This window comes from Gopherus evgoodei, chromosome 8 (assembly GCF_007399415.2).
Source record: "Gopherus evgoodei ecotype Sinaloan lineage chromosome 8, rGopEvg1_v1.p, whole genome shotgun sequence".
Taxonomy (NCBI): Eukaryota; Metazoa; Chordata; order Testudines; family Testudinidae; genus Gopherus; species Gopherus evgoodei.
The window spans coordinates 31,435,968-31,452,793 of record NC_044329.1 but is presented as its reverse complement, the minus strand read 5'-3'; the positions used below and the strand labels follow the sequence as shown (position 1 = coordinate 31,452,793).

The 16,826-nt window shown below is 39.4% G+C and overlaps 2 protein-coding genes across 3 annotated transcripts in view; one reads left to right on the top strand and one right to left on the bottom strand.

Moving 5' to 3' along the window:
* DOCK2 (dedicator of cytokinesis 2) overlaps nt 1-16,826 on the bottom strand; it is a 525,760-nt gene that overhangs the window by 157,878 nt on the left and 351,056 nt on the right. The window lies entirely within an intron of this gene.
* INSYN2B (inhibitory synaptic factor family member 2B) overlaps nt 569-16,826 on the top strand; it is a 123,027-nt gene continuing 106,769 nt past the window's right edge. For both annotated transcript variants that reach the window (XM_030573062.1, XM_030573061.1), the window contains exon 1: nt 569-712. The gene's annotated coding sequence lies outside the window, so the exon portion shown is untranslated. The remainder of the gene's footprint in view (nt 713-16,826) is intronic.

Here is a 16,826-nt window from a genome sequence, read left to right as displayed (position 1 = left end):
TAAATTCTGTAAAACTATATTCTTCTGAATTTTAAAACAGAAATGAAATAAAATGGAAAGTGATTTATAATCTTAGGTTTCCATTTCATTTTACAGAAGTGCTTCTTGTTTGCCAAACCTTCAGGATATAGGGGTAAGGCTAAATGACTGAAGTTTCCCTTTGAGGAACACAGTATCGCTTCCTATTGATACTTTTTTATCTTGCAAAAATTACAATAATTATGTTGATAATGTGCCAACTAAAAATAAGTTTACAAGTGAGTCTCTGATCTTTCCAACCAGAAGTTCATTTCTAATTTGTACTGGTTTTGGGAAATCAGATTCCTCTCTTAATTCTGATTGATTTTATATTTTGTTACCATCATAAATTCAACAAGATCACACATTACTGTAAAGTATCAGCTGCAGTTTATCCCACCCAACCATTTTGGCTACTACATACTGCAAAAAAGGGAAGCCTTTCTTAACTTCAGGTTATGGCCACTAGAGGTCTTTTACTTTCAAATGGTAGCTGCTGTTCAGTTTGTACTGCTTTTTTTATTTATTCCTACGTGAGCAGACCCAGTACAGTTCTTGCATATAAACAGTAAAAATTCCAATATAAAGGACTTATTATACCTCTTTTTGGAGTAACATTAGTGCTAGCCAGAACCTTGCCTACTATGTAAGCCTAAGAAGATACATTTTCTGCGGGTAATCACAAAGCTTTCAGGTAAGGATTTGTATGGGTTTGGTTACTAATGCTCTTCTAAAAGGAAATGCTGATTTTCTGTCCTACAGTAGTTTACTTGTACAGGTATTGCTCAAATTAGACTCTTTTGTGAACTAAAATCCACAACTGCCAGGAATAGCAAGCTGCAGTGGGTGCAGTGATGAGACTTATTTTTTTCGTGTCTTGATTTTAATTTTGAAAGAAATAACTGCCAACACTAATTACAGAATATTTCACATGAAAGCATGTGTTGTACGTTTCTCTGTAAGAAGCTTTAAGAGATGCTGCAGAATGTGTTTGCTCCCACTAATTTGAAGTAACCATTTGCTGAGATAAGCACTCTCTGTACTAGACTCTTGTAGATGTACTATCTTGCTGTTCAGCCAAAATGACTTTAAGAATGTTAATTTATTTGTTGCAACTTTTAAAATCTGTCTAGCAGTATCCAGTATTACAGTCTAGCATGAGTGCCTGTCTTTAACTTGTAAATTGGAATTGTGGAAATTAACAGTTGACATATGTTGGTTAATGAAAGCAGTTCTGCTACCAATAAATATCACAATTTGTCAGACAGTTTCCGGCAGCAAACCTGTCAACTTTCACAGCAATGTGACTGGTTGATATATGAAATGGAAGGTGCCAGCATAGCAGGTTTGCTGTCAAAAATCCGACCTCTCCACTCCACTTCCCAATATCATGTTAAGACTGAACAGTATATTAAATTTATATTGGTATATTAACTTTGTTTATGACTTTTAAATATTTACATGAAGCAACCTTGAGTATTATAATTAACCACTTGATTTCTTATGTTGAAAACTTGCTCTCCCCCTCTCCAAAAGCCAGCAAGAAACAGGTATAGCCTCTCATTTCACAAGTGCTCAGGCATTCTCAACATCACCATTCTCACACTGTTAGAACTTCCGTATACTTCACAATTCTGTCAGCAACTATATGTATATTCATCTAAATTATCCTACATTGTCTAAGGATCTTATAATATTTAAGAACCATTAACTACTTCACAGTAAACTCCACAACTTAAGCAATCAATTTTTAAATTCACCTTGTATGTTTATAACTTGGACATAAGACATCTGGAATCAGGAACCTCCTGCAAACATGCTAGTTGACTATGATGTTGTTAAGTTCCTTTTTTAAAGAAGCACTGTATGTAGGGAACCGAATATTTAAATCAAATTAAAAAAAGTTGCAGATAAGATGACATTATTCAAATAAACTTGACAGGTCATTTCAGCTGTGCTTAGCTTTGTTAAAATGTATCTTATGAATCACAGGAGAGATGCATGACTGAAACTAGGTCAAACGTGTAAAAATAAGTGTAATCACAGTGAATACTTGACTGACGAAGGAATACTTAAAATGATGTTAACAGAAAGATTTTTGCTTAGAATACATTATTATGAAAACATGCGATAGATCATGTACATTAATTTACCACCTTCATGCACAGAAACACCAGATTGACAATATAACTTCTTAACAAAGCAGTGTCCATTAACCAAATAATTGACAGCATTTAGAAAAATGAAATACATCAGTCTGAAAAAAATATAGGTAGCTGTTAGAATATTTTACTTATTAGCAGGAACAAAAAAACATCACTTAGGATGTCAAAGGGCAATGAGATACAGATGAGGAAACCCACTCTTCCAGTAAATGCTCAAAACTCCTAAACAGTAAAAAAAAAACACCACGATCCATCAAACTTTAAAGAACTGTAGAGTGTGTCTTGCAGCCTTAGTACAAATACTGCAAACTGTTAGCTAAAAAGAAACTATGCTATTTACAGATTTAGTATAAACAAACCACATAGTCAATGATAAGATATTCAATCAAGAAATCAAATGTGGCTTTATAAGCTTTGGAGAAGGGAGGTGTCTCATTCCCACTAAAGTCAATGTCCATGAGCTGCATGTGTAGCACTGATGGGAAAAGAACCATTAAGAAAGTGTTAGGGTTGTAGGAGAAAGATGACAAACTTCAGCCCCAGCAACTCTAATCCCAGCATACTTTATCATACCAGATGGTGATAGGTTGCTGTAGTAACTTCAAATAATGTACAAGTCCCACAAGCAATAATAAAACAAAAACATTAGAGAAAAAATAGCAAATGTAGAATTAAACTATCCTTCAATATTAATCTAGTATAAGTTAGACATTCACTTGGTTATAGTGTGGGTATTTTTTACATGCTGGGAAGCGTGCACATGAAGTGAGGGTGGAAGGTATTTGGTTCATGTGGCCAATTAAACAGTTATCCTCGTGTGTCACAATATATGTCCGTAGTTTAAATGTGTGAAAACCATATACATGTCAACAAAAAGCAACCAAAATAAAATTTAAATACTAATGCTCTAAGGCTTTTGAAAGGCACTAGTTAAAGACATGCCATTAGCAGAATATTTAAAGTTTTAAACTATTACTTTTATCTAAAAAGAGTACAAACAGTTAACAGTAAGTCAACAAGTCTACCTGGTGTCTCAAAAGGCACAACTGGAACAATGTTTATGTGTTTATAAAATATATAAATGACATATAAACAATTTACTTTTCAGTAGTGGGTGATATGATCACACTACCTATTGAGTCTGAGCTAATTTTCACAGTACAAATCAGGCATACATTAACTCAACTGAAATCAATGGAGTGGAGCATAAAACTGGTGTAAGCATGACCCATAGTTTGTGAAGTCTGGAAAGTGCTTTGGGAACTTTCTGGGTAACAGGTATTATACAAATATAAGTCACATCATTAATATACATGAGACCATTTTTTGTAATCTGAATACTGCTCACAATGTTAAAAATCACCAACATATTAGCAATTTGTATATTGTAATAATGCAATACAGAAAGACCTGGACATTCATGAAATGAGTAAATAACCTCACCTGCTTAGGCTGAGCATATGCACAATGTGACAATTCTTGTAAATAAAAGCTAAGGACTGTTCTGTGATGCCATTGAGAGTGACAGTAGTTCAAAGCTTTTTGGCACACATAGTAATGCTTACCATGCTTCAGAAAAACAGTTTACCCTCACAACTCTAGTGCATGTCTATATTGATACAGATGGTAACACAATACTTCTTTATCATATTATGAAAAACCTTGAACAGCACCATTTTGTGCTGAAAAAGGTATAAACTGAATTTGAAGTGGTGAATCAGATATTCCTTATGTAATAGTTTTGTGTCTTCTCCAAGCCACATGGTCTCCTGTACTCCTCCAAGCCATGTGCCCAGGTATAAAGGCCTAGAGCAAAAATATGAAGATTCTAACACAGGCTGTTATGTAACAGCCTATTGTGCTTATTAAATGCATACACAGCTTTTGAAATTTGGAAACTGGATCCACCCCACATACATTTCTCACAGCTTGTCATTGAATATCGGGGTGTATGCGTGTGTGTTTTTGTTTGTTTGTTTACATAAAGAGTACATCCTCTGCTGTACTAGGTATCAGGTTCTATTTTTACATTTATGTTTGATGTCTTATAGTTCATTAGACCTCTCTTCTTGTCTTTCATAGATGACTAAACCGAAGCCTTGGTACTCTATTTGCACATCTTACTGACGGCTTTTAGTTTCTGATTAAAAACATCCCAGTCTGCTGTATTCTTGCTCCACTGTTTACGTTCCATAGTAGGTAAAATTTAGTACAGCCTGGAGTTTAGTTGAACATAAGAGGATAATTACCTAAATGTTGGATTAATTAATGGGAAAATGTGAGTAATTTTACAACAGAAATGATATGAGAATAAAAGCAGCCTCTCAGATTTAAAAGTCTATTAAAGGTTATACAATTAAGGCTCTCTCAAAATTGTTCCTTTAAAGCTAATGCAGATATAATGATAGCATGATATTTCTCCAAAATACAGAAGTATTATGCCCTGCTAGAAGCCTTAGTCTGACAGTTATCTGTGGGGGTCTAAACAACAACCTTTGAAGCACCTCCCATCCCCCCAAAGTGGTATTCTTTCTCTACAATCTAATTTTTGTGTGTATGTTCAGTACCAGAAACACCCCCCATTCTCCCTGCCCAGCATTTCCCAGGATAAAATCTAACAAGGAGCTTGACTGCATTGTAAACAATTTATCACGTAAGTATATACACATTGGGCCAGATTTTGTCCTCCTTTATACTGGTGCAAAACAGTGAAGAACCAGTGGATAGAATCTGTCCCATTACATTGTACAGAACATATTTACATAGTGACCTCCTTAGAAGATAAATACACCTGCATGCACATAAAGTATAATATACATTCTTTATCTACTTTCCAATGGCAGAGCAATCATCTACAATGAACAGTCATTGCTCCGGATGATTCACTGCAAGGTTTTTGCTTTATTCTGTCCAAAGCACAGAAGCTAAAATTATCTGTAACCTACTGCCTGGACCACATCTGCCTTGTACTTCAAAACCCCCTGTTGGCTTCCTCTCATCTGCTATATCAAATTAAAGCTTTCATCCTCACCTCCAAGTATCTGTGCAATTCTCCTCTTGCTTACACAGCTGCTCTCATTTCTTAGCACACCTCACTAATCACTTCACTACAACAATTTCTTCTCCAACACCTGCTTTCATGCCTTCTTCCAGGCTGCTTTAGATATCTGAGACGAACTTTCTATCCAGTGCAACAGGCATCTACCCTTTCAAACTCTCCACGTTTACCTGAGCAGGCAGGGAGCTTATTTCCATGAGCTTCTTGTTTGGAGGTGTGATTCTTTGTAGCCATTCCATCCTGGGCCAGGCCTGACCATTTAAGGACAGTTGGGCTAGCAGGGATGAGGCTAACTTAATATTAAAATAATTATAAGCTCCTTACTCTTTTAGCCAAGGCTGCCATTTACTACCCTCACCTCCAAATTAAAGACAATGAGCAGCTTAACATTCTGCAGAAACTATAAAAGCACAAAATACAACTATACCAAGAAACTATTTTAAATGCTAATTCTAGTTTATTTTAGTGCAAATTAAGTTTTTTTCCTCTAGTGAAGTACAGCCAGTCTCTTGCAGAGAAAGGGGTTGGAAGCTGGTCTGGGAAGTAGCAATGGGAGTGATCTGCAATGAAGGGTAACATACAAGAGTAAAAAGAGCTGAAAAAGGAAACAGCACGCTGTCTGAGAATTTGCTACAAAGAAAAACACTAGTAGAGATAAGAAGGGTCAGCAGCAAAGCCTAGTGGAATCATTTACAGAACAGCAATTTAGTTTTTATTTTCCTTCTGAAATACACAGCAACAAAGATGTGATTACATAAACAAGACTGAGGTGCCATCTTTTATCTTTGTGTAGTCCTCTGTAGCTTTCCAGATATCATGAAGGCCAAATGTCTTAAACAGCTGCTTCATTTATTTAAAAACTAAAAACAAAACAAAACTAACTCTTGTATTCCAAGAAGTCAATCACCCTTTAATCAGTTTTATTGTCTTTCAGCTACACTGATTGCCCACAACAGCAGGAAAAATCAAATTAAAAACCAGAAGTGCACACACACAGATAGACTTGATAGAAATCTACCCCTGAATTGTCAAAGCAGTGCACAGGGCTTTATCAAAATATCTCCTAATACACTCAGTGGAAATTGAACAACTTTGAAACATTTACCCCTACCTTTATTTTTTTGCAATGAAAATGTGAGTCAATATACATTATATTTCTGAAAATTCTGGAATCAATAGCACAAAACTTCAACCACATTTAGCAAAGTTTTTGAATTAGTTCTCTAATGACCTCAAAGATTCTACCAAGACCTTCTCTACACTAAGAGCAAAAGACAAAATTTTGCAGCAAAGGTTCATCTGCACTTATGATACCAAGAGCTCAGAATTTTTTTTTTTTAATGACTTCCAGGAAAACCTGCGTAACTCACTCAGCCTGTAGGTTTTCCTGACAAAATGCCCAAGCCCCATTTGCGAAAGCATTAGTACAGCTGCATTGTTGCTGAAGAATGTGTACCCATTTTCCCAATGCAGATGCACTGTAACAGTTCAGAACTGAACAGATTGAACAGATGTTCAGACGGTGATGTGCCACCCTGGGGTAGAGTGTGGCATTTATTTCACAGGGAAAAAAACCTGACAATGCTTTACAATATTGATATTGAACTCCTTTGTAAAGTGCTTTGAGATCTATGGATAAGAACTATGGTAAGAACTTGCTATTATTTAATATTATTATTCACAAACCTTTTTTCAGTTATTGGGTCCTGTATTGCGATTTGGTTGTTTAGTTTTATTTGGGTTCTTTGTGACAGGAGAGTGTGGGGGTGTTTGTTTTCTAAGTGGAAGGGACACTCATCTATCCAATTAAGGCACAGATCATATAGTATTTTTAAGGTGATATAAAGGTTTTCATTTTAGTTCATTTAAGTTCACTGAACTAACCTGAACAATAACAAAGTTATTGGGGGAAATGCTGAATGTGCAATGCACTTCATGAAAAATTCCCATTTCCTTTAACATCTCGGATGATCTGATAAACTCAAACTGAGTACTGAATGTTCTCTATACTGAGTGCCTCCTTCCTCTTTCCATATGACAAAGGAATGTAAAATTATGAGTGCAACAGTCATTACATTCCCCTTCCATATTAAGAACTTTATCATGATGCGCCTTGGCCATTTGCTCTACCTCTGAACCAGCCTGAATTAGGAGAGCCTCTGTGACCTCTGCCATACACTATCCTCCAATCGTATAGCACACTCCCTGTTTCATTTGGACTAATCAGCAGTGTTAATTTCCCCCCAGAAAAAAAATAGCCTGTTTAAATACATCTTTACAAATGCTCTTTTTACAATGTTAACCACTCCACTCAAAGCAAATGCTTTTGCTGTCTTGGAAATAATTCCTTCTGAAAATGAATGCCTATTATGCCTTAGAACTTCCAGTTCTGGAACTTATCAAGAAAAAAAAATGTCATGGGGCCAAAAATCTACACACAATTCCCCAACACTAAATGATGATTACACACCACTTCAAACAGGGCAACTTATACCTCCCACAACAGTGACTGGTGTCTCTCAAATCTTCTCAACACCCAAATGAAAGGTGAAGGGATGCCCCACAAAACTCACACATGCACACACTACGAAATTTTATTTTTAGTTTCTAACAGGACGGGTAAGACCAGCCATTCATCCTTTTTGAGGTCTTGGAGCTACATTCAACTGCAGGGGTGCTCAAATCATCAGACTGTAGGAAACCCTACCCCCAGCAAGGGAAACTCCATGCACAAGAGTAGAAAGCTGTCCTTCCCCTGTAGTGTTTCATAATGTCAGAATATGCAGGGTTGTTTGTTTTTGTCCTTCTCACTGGGCTCGGATTTTGCCTGACTAGACTGCCTTGATGAGAAGCCAGTAGCTGTGACTTTTCACTAGTAGTCACTATAATCTTCTCCTGGAACAGGTCAATAGGAAATGAAAGAGGCCAAATACCTTTTGCATAATGTTTTCTGATGGAACTGAGGGAAACTACTCCCAGAAGAAGGAAGAAAGATATCACTCTCAGATTTTATAAGCACTATTGCGAATGAGCTAGAGTGGCCAGAGATGGCATGGTAAAAAAACACAATAAAAATGTGATTTCACTGGTATTTTGTATAAGCATCTGCTAATACAGCTTTACAGGGTTCTTCTTTTTATCTTTATTATACCAAGTAATATTGCACTGTATGTGAGCATTTCAATATATTTCTATCTCAAATCATTCAGCTGAAACATTAGATTATGATTAAGACAGTAAATATACTTTTCTGTAGAGGATAAAACCACTAATTTCGTTTATGCAGTAATGTGATTAGATTTTTAATTGCGGAGACTTTTAAAACTACACTATTCACTCTATTCTGCAAAATAAGTATTAACTCAGCCTCTAAGGAAACATGAAATATTTATGTCAAGTAATTTTTATGTTATTTTATTTTAGTTAACATATGCAATACAATCTGCTCTATAGAACTATGAAGACTAAGAAGTTACATTGGATAGATGCTGCTTCATCACATATTCTGAAAAATTAGCAACCTCTTATTACAAAATTCTAACCAGCTTAACCTCAATGCATACCAGTCACCACACTTTTATCATATGCTTTACAGACACATTCTGAGGGTACGTCTTCACTACCCGCTGTATCAGCGGATAGTAATCGATTGCTCGGGGATCGATATATTGTGTCTTATCTAGAAGAGATATATCGATCCCCGAACGCGCTTATATCGATTCCGTAACTCCACCAACCCGAACGGAGTTGCGGAATCGACAGGGGGAGCCGCGGACATCGATCCCGCGCCGTGAGGACGGTGAGTAATTCGATCTTAGATACTTCGACTTCAGCTACGTTATTCACATAGCTGAAGTTGCATATCTAAGATCGATTTTCCCCCATAGTGGGCTTGTCTACATCACAAAGTTGCAGCGCTGGTGAGGGGGTTACAGCGCTGCAACTTAGGAGGTGTACACATCTGCAGGGCATCACCAGCGCTGCAACTCCCTGTTTGCAGTGCTGGCCATACTCCCGTTTTGTCTCGGGTGTAGAGGATCCAGCGCTGGTGATCCAGCGCTGGTAATCAAGTGTAGACACTTACCAGCGCTTTTCTTGACCTCCGTGGAATAAGCAGGTATCCCAGCATACCTGAGGAAGCGTCTGGTAATCAAGCAGGTCTCCTTCCTCGGTTTGCAGGGGGTTCGGGGAACGCAAGAGCAAACCGCGGCAAAGCTGGTCTCCTTCCCCAGTTTGCTCTCGCGTTCCCCGAACCTCCGTGCAAGCAGGTCTCCTTCCCTGCGGTTTGCAGGGGGGTTCGGGGAACGCGAGAGCAAACCGCGGCGAAGCTGGTCTCCTTCCCCGGTTTGCTCTCGCGTTCCCCGAACCTCCGTGCAAGCAGGTCTCCTTCCCTGCGGTTTGCAGGGGGGTTCGGGGAACGTGAGAGCAAACCGCGGCGAAGCTGGTCTCCTTCCCCGGTTTGCTCTCGCGTTCCCCGAACCCCCCTTGAAGCCGCCCAACAGCGCTGCAGTGTGGCCACATCTAACACCACTTGCAGCGCAGGTTGCTGTAAGTGTGGCCACTCTGCAGCGCTGGCCCTATACAGCTGTACTAATACAGCTGTAACAACCAGCGCTGCAAAACTGTAGATGTAGACATACCCAGTGTAGACCAGCCCTCAGTCTCTTTCGACTTAAACCAGTATAACCCCATTAAACTAGTGTTCACATTAAGATTTGACAGTGCCAGGGACTGAAGGTAACAATGGAACAATATTTAACCTTAATCTCTCAATGTCCCTTTAAAAGAATTATCCTTGAATTTGTCTCTAACCATGAAAGGTAATTTTCCTTCCACATACCACTAACAGCAAATATACAGGCTTGATTAAATTAAAATTGTTTTATTTTAATGAGTTGCTAAGCCAGTGCTGTCCTTTCTTTTCAATGCTGACTGATGGGTTTTAAGACTGTAAGTCTTGCCTCTTGTATATATCACTGAGCAATACCTTACCTTTTTCTTAAGTCTATCACATTTATAACCTACAATGCCACCAGCTCTGCTTCGCTACGAATGTATTTACAGATGATACCCAGCTCTCATTTGATAGCCTCCAAAGAGAATGAAAGAATTAGCACTATCTTTTGAGGCAGAGAAATTGATTTAAAGTAATACAACTGCATCTGACTGTGGAAAATCAATATTTTATCCAAGAAAATTAACAGAAATAAATATTATTGTTTGAAAAAAAGAACTGGATTCTGTTTAACAATATGTATTAAATACAACATGTGGCAGGGCACACTTTGCTTTTATCCTTCTGAAAACTGCCTGGATTTTGCAAGAGCATCATGCAGGCATTTCAATTAAAAGCAATGAGCTGGGATGCTTTACAGCACTACTCTGATGTAGCAAAATGCTCTTACCATATTAATGATCTTGGAGAACATTTGTGGAAGGGCCATAATCCAATTTTAATACCAAATAAAAGGTTTTTGACTTCATTTATGATGCTGAACGGTAGGAACCTGTTCCAGCACATTCTATGCACAAAGAAATGCCAAAGAACCCACTGGACTCCCACTCAAGACACAGGTAATTTCCACTCAAGTCTGTGGGAGTTACACATGTCCAGTGCGGGAGGAGGAGTGGAAGTTAAGTCTATAGGGGCACTTGATAGAGTAAGCCTTTAATATTATATTGCACATATCAGTATAAATGTATAATGACATTATTACCCTAGCGCAACTATTTACTACAATAGCACAGCTTGTTACACCTAAAGAAAAACTGAAACCAAAGTAGCTCTAGTCATCTAATTAATCAGCGTCTTGGTCTGCTATTCATACACATAAAAAACTCAAACAAACAACCCCTGCCCCACCCAAAACAAACAAGCAGGGAGGTTTGTAACAATATCAGCCAGATATGCTATGTGAACGACTGCATCTTCATCTCAGCACTCAGATATTTCTGTACTCACTATGAATTAGGACATTTTGTCTCAGACCGCAATTATATACTTTGTGAGCACCTAACTTAGGCGCCGTGCTCCTGAATGACAGGCATGAATTGGGGTTACATGTTGCAAGTAAGTTCAAACTCAACTCATATGTGAGAGTGATTGATTTTAAAGCCAGAAGGGACCATTAGATCATCTAGCTTGACGTCCTGTTTTACACTGGCCATAGAGTTTACCCAGTTACCCATTTATTAACCAGAATAATTGTGTTTTACCAAAGCATGTTTTATTTGTGTGCATTGGAAGAAATGGTATGCATCATGACTTCATAGAGAGCATACAAGCTAAAATGAAAATTGGGGATAAACGATAATACACTCAGTCACTGTAACATCAATTTCAGAGCATTATATCCTTAGTAACAGTGTGTTCATAGTTAAGATGCACAAGGAATGGGATGGAAAATAAAATGGAAAATACTACAATGGCATTATATAAATCAATGGCTCACCCTTATCTGGAATACTGAATACAGTATTGGTCACCCAATCTCAATGAAAAGATACTGGAGGAATGGACTGTGTTCAATGAATGAGGAGGAGAATAGACAAGGGCATGGAAAAATTCATATGAAGAGAGATTGAAAGATTTATATTGTTTATCTTATGAATAAGAGGGGATATGATAAAATTATACAAAATAATGAATGGTCTAGAGAAGGTAAATTGTGAGCTCCTGTTCTCCCTGTCTCATAACAGGAGAACAAGGGCACATTCAATGACATTGAAAAGTGGCAAATTCCAGACTGATAAAAGAGAATGTGTTTCCCACACACGATGTGCAATTAGACTGTGGAGCTCACTGACATAGATGTTGCTGGGCCCAAGAATTTAGCAAGATTCAAATAGGGATTAGGCATTTATATGGATAACAAGCATATCCAGAAGTGATGCATTTGAAGAAGTGTGCTTTTACCCACAGAAGTATATGTGCAAATAAATCTGTTAGTCTTTAAGGTTCCACCGGACTCCTCGTTGTTTTTAAGAATATACAGAGTGATATTAATTAATGCTTTAAAAAAGGTTTTGGAAGGGTTATAAAAGTCTTATGTTTCAAGTTTTAAACAGATCTCTGTTACAGATTTGGATGAAACGTGAATGGGGAGCACGTTATCATATTTCAAAGTTTCTTACAACTTTCTCCGTAACATCTGGCACTGGCCACTGTCATAGTGGATGAGCTAGACCACAGGTCTGATTCAGAATGTTCCTTTGTTCTATTATTGAACAATAATTTGGCAGGGATTCTCTCAAGGTAAATCCGCCTGACAAAACTAAGTTTTCTGGCAGTGTATTTTTTTTACGTTTTAGAGCAAAACCTTCTTGACTAGAAGCAATGCAAAAATGTCACACCACATGTACTTTATGACTTCTTTTGTTTATAATGGAAATAAAGTGAGGGCCCTGGCAAGGAGCCTTTTTTCAAGTGGATTTCTCTGCTGTTGTACCCCCTGCTATTTTAACTGTCACTCCAAAGCCAGTGTGGGGCCCATGGGTTTTTCAATGAATAGTATTTGATGACAGACTCTGCTACCTTGTCTGTCAAGAAAGATGTAATGAAAAAAAATATGGACTGTCCCTTGAAAACTAGATGAGATTGTTCAAAGGAATGAGATTATTTGTTCCTAGTGTGAAAAAGACAGGGCAACAGCAGATCTTATTACCAGCAATTGGGAAATATCACAATGTACAGTCCCAGGAGAGTATCACAGACACAAACAGCACATATGAAAACATGTTTTTTCTGAGAAAGGGCATGCAGAAAGGGAAAGTTGTAATAACATGTCTGAATGCTTGACTCCAAGGAAACCCAACACATCATCTGCACATGGAGCAGTGAAAATGTGTGTGAGCTGAGGACTGATTTACAGTGGCATGTTAAGAAAACAGAGCATTGCCCCAGCACTTTGTATCATCCACATGAATATGCTAGGTATTTTCCCCTGGTGGCACAGACAGCTTGGTAGAGCAAGACAGACAACACACAGTGGAAAAAAGCAGCTTCCTGCCATTTTATTTTTCAAGTTTTGCTATTCTGTTTTATTCAGGTTCTTCTAGCTGTGCCATTTGACCATCTAATTTCTGATGTCAGTAATTTACACTGAATGGAAGACCTACTTAAATGTGATGATCAGAGATAAATTTGACTCTGAAATGACTGATGTACAGTACCTTGTAATAGAGATGAGTTGACAAGTGAGAATATATGTTGAAACAACAAACTGCAAAAAGATCCTTAGAAAGAGGGATAGAGATCATTGTGAGGAGTGTCTTCTTGGGGTATGCATATGATTTAAAAAGTCTAGTCTCCCTGGAACTAGACGTTTGAACCCCAGTAAGGCTTTCCTCAGCTCTTCATCCTTTGTAAGGGTGGCCAATCTTGCCAATAGGTTTAATGGCAGCCAGATTTGGTTCTGAGTAGATAAACTGATTCTATATCATTTGGAATCTTTTGGATACAACCCCAGAAGAACAACGTACATCAACACTGTGGAGATATTAGGGATAGCATGGTATGTTATCCTGGAGTACAAGTTTCCTTTACCTTAACTCATGAACTGGCTTTTTTTTTAGGCTTGTCTATACTGTGCCACAGTATGGACTACAGGGATGTGAATTAGAGCGTACCAAAGTATGTGCTCTAACTGCTGGCTCAAACTAAAAGGTCTTAAAAGTTTGCATCAACTGTTTGAAAGAGGACCATGTTAGCATGAACTAGGTAGTCTGACATAGCCAATATTGACAACTGGAACAATAAAACAGTAACATGCTTAATGTTATGATCTGTAATACTTTGCAAATTTGGCCATAAGCACATTTAAAAAGATATTTTTTCTTAAATTTCATAAATTATATTCATAGTATATATAAAACCAAACAAAATGAGGCTCAACTCCCCCAACCAATCATGACTGATACAATACAGAATGTCCTAAATTTGCCTTAAGAAGTTCTAGGGTAAGCTTGTCTCTCCCAATTTTGCTACACTTTACAGTCAGATGTTTTTTGCTTGCACCTTATTAGATAATATATGAAAGTGTGGTTGCCTGGTTAAGGATCTGAAGTTTTATGGAGTACCCTGAAAAAAGTCTATAGTTATGTATTTTATTTACATGGTCATTGTGTATACAGAAATTTCAGGCTTCCACTTACCTAAGTTGTTACTGATCCAGTATGTCTGAATATAAGTTCTCCCTTACGTTATCCTCAATGAACACATGAATAACAAACTTCAGCACGACTTTGAGAAGACAACCCCTTTGAGAAGTACCCAAGGCAACATGAAACTTCCTATTTCAGAGTGCAGAAGGGAGCAAACTGTGGAAGATTAGTGAGGTCAGAGTAACACGCCAAAGCAGGAGGTTCTGAGGGAGTGGGCAAGAAGTATGGACCAGAATGCCTGGTCAAAAAGGGACCCAGCGGGCTACGGTTGGCACTGCCGCCTGGGCCATTAAAAGTCAGCTTGGTGGTGCAGCCCAGGGGCCCAGGGCTAAGGCAGGCTCCCTGCCTGCCCTAGCTCTGCATGGCTCCAGGAAGCAGTCACCAGCCCCTAGATGCATGAGTGGCCAGTAAGGCTCTGTGCTCTGCCCCCACCCCGTGGGCTGGCTCTGCAGCTCCCATGGGCTGAGAACAGCGACCAGTGGAAGCTGCGGGGATGGCACCTGCAGGCACAAGGCCAGTGCGCAGAGCCTCCCTGGCTGCCCATGCACCTAGGAGATGCAGGAACCTGGTGGCTACTTCCTGCAAGTTGCAGAAAGTGCCGTCGTGACCCCCCATCCCAAACCCCCTCTCACACTCCAACCTCTGCGCCAGCCTGGAGTCCCCTCCCACACCCAAACTCCTTCCCAGAGTCTGCATCCCACACTCTCCCCAACACCCTGCCCCAGCCCTGAGCTCCCTCCTGTACCCCAAACCCCTTATCCCAGGTTCCACCCCAGAGCCCACACCCTCAGCCGAAGCCCTCACCCCCACACACACTCTCAACTCCCTGCCCCAGCCTGGAGCCCCCTCCTACACCCCAAACCCCTTATCCACAGCCCCACCCCAGAGCCCACACCCCCCATCCAGAGCCCGCACCCTCTCTTGTACCCCAACCCCCTGCTCCAACCTGGAGCCCTCTCACACACCCATAATCCCTCATTTCTGGCCCTACCCAGAGCCCACACTCTCAGCCTGAAGCCAATACCCTCCCCCCCACACCCCAACCCTCTTCCCCAGCCTGGAGTCCTCTCCCACACCCCAAACCGCTCATCCTTGGCCCCACCCCAGAGCCTGAATCCCAACCCCCTACCCCATCCCAGTGAAAGTGAGTGAGGGTGGGGGAGAGTGAGCAACAAAAGGCGGGGGCATGGAGCGAGTGGGGGCAGGACCTCAGACAAGGGGAAGGGCCTCTGGGAAGGGGCATGATGGGGCAGGACAGGGGTGTTCGGTTTTGTGCAATTAGAAAACTGGCAACCCTAGCAAGGAGACAAGGAGCAGCTGTTCTCTGTTCTGTGCTCCAGTCAAGTCAGGCTGAGGGGAGATTCCCAAGTAAAAACCTGCCCTGGAGTTATTGTATGTTAAATCTTCAATAATCCCACTACTGTCTGCTGCCTCCAAGCATGTGGGGTGGCGGGTGGGTGTCACTGGTAGGGTCACACAAAACAAGCTTCCTGTGAAAGCTGTGCTGCCTCTCAGATATGGGGACAATGTAGAGATCTGTGTAGAGGAAGTGGAAGATCTTTTCCTATAGGTATATTGAAATCCACGGATTTAGTGCATAGTGTCATGAAGAGTAGAAAGGACAAATTCTCCCACCCTCTGTAAAAGTAGTAAGAAAATGTGCAAATATGAACTTGTGATCTCACCAAGCCCCCAGTAGGAAAATCACACAGGGTCACAAAATTTGGCTTTTTTGGTGACATGGAATAGGCATGAAAATTGCCTTCAGTGAGTTTGCTCATGCATGGAAGAGGCTAGATTTTGGTTTAAGCAAGGGAGTGTGGTACATTTAATTTGTTGTATTAAACAGTCTGCATCCCAGGCTTCCTACTAATCTAAGCTATGAAAACCAGAAGAATCACTTGGTTGCTGGGGAATTTAATAAATTAATAGATTTTAGGCAAGAAGGAACTATTATGATCATCTATTCTGATCTGCATAAAACAGCTATTGCAATCATAGATTTTTAATATTATTTATATTTATAATTCACCCAGTAACTCCTTCATCAGGTGCAACAGCTTTTGGTTGATTGAGCATATCCTTTAGAAATACATCTTCAGTTTGGCTGACCATAAAAGCAAAACCAAACAAAAAAGGTGAATTATATATACAGTACTGTTCACTCCTTGCAAAAGGAAGAAGGCAGTTTCCACTAGAATACTAATTTACACCTGTAAAGACAAGTACCCAGTGCTTTTGTTAAAAAAGGTGCCAGATGTCACATTACAGCATAAAGTTACACAAGAAACCAACCCCAAACTATAATATGTGTCAGTGAAATATGCATTTAATTTAGCTTTAATACAATAAAAGGACCAAAATTTGACCTCATAATGGGTTTTGTATACCCTGTAGAATGCTTTAATCAAGAATTAAAATAC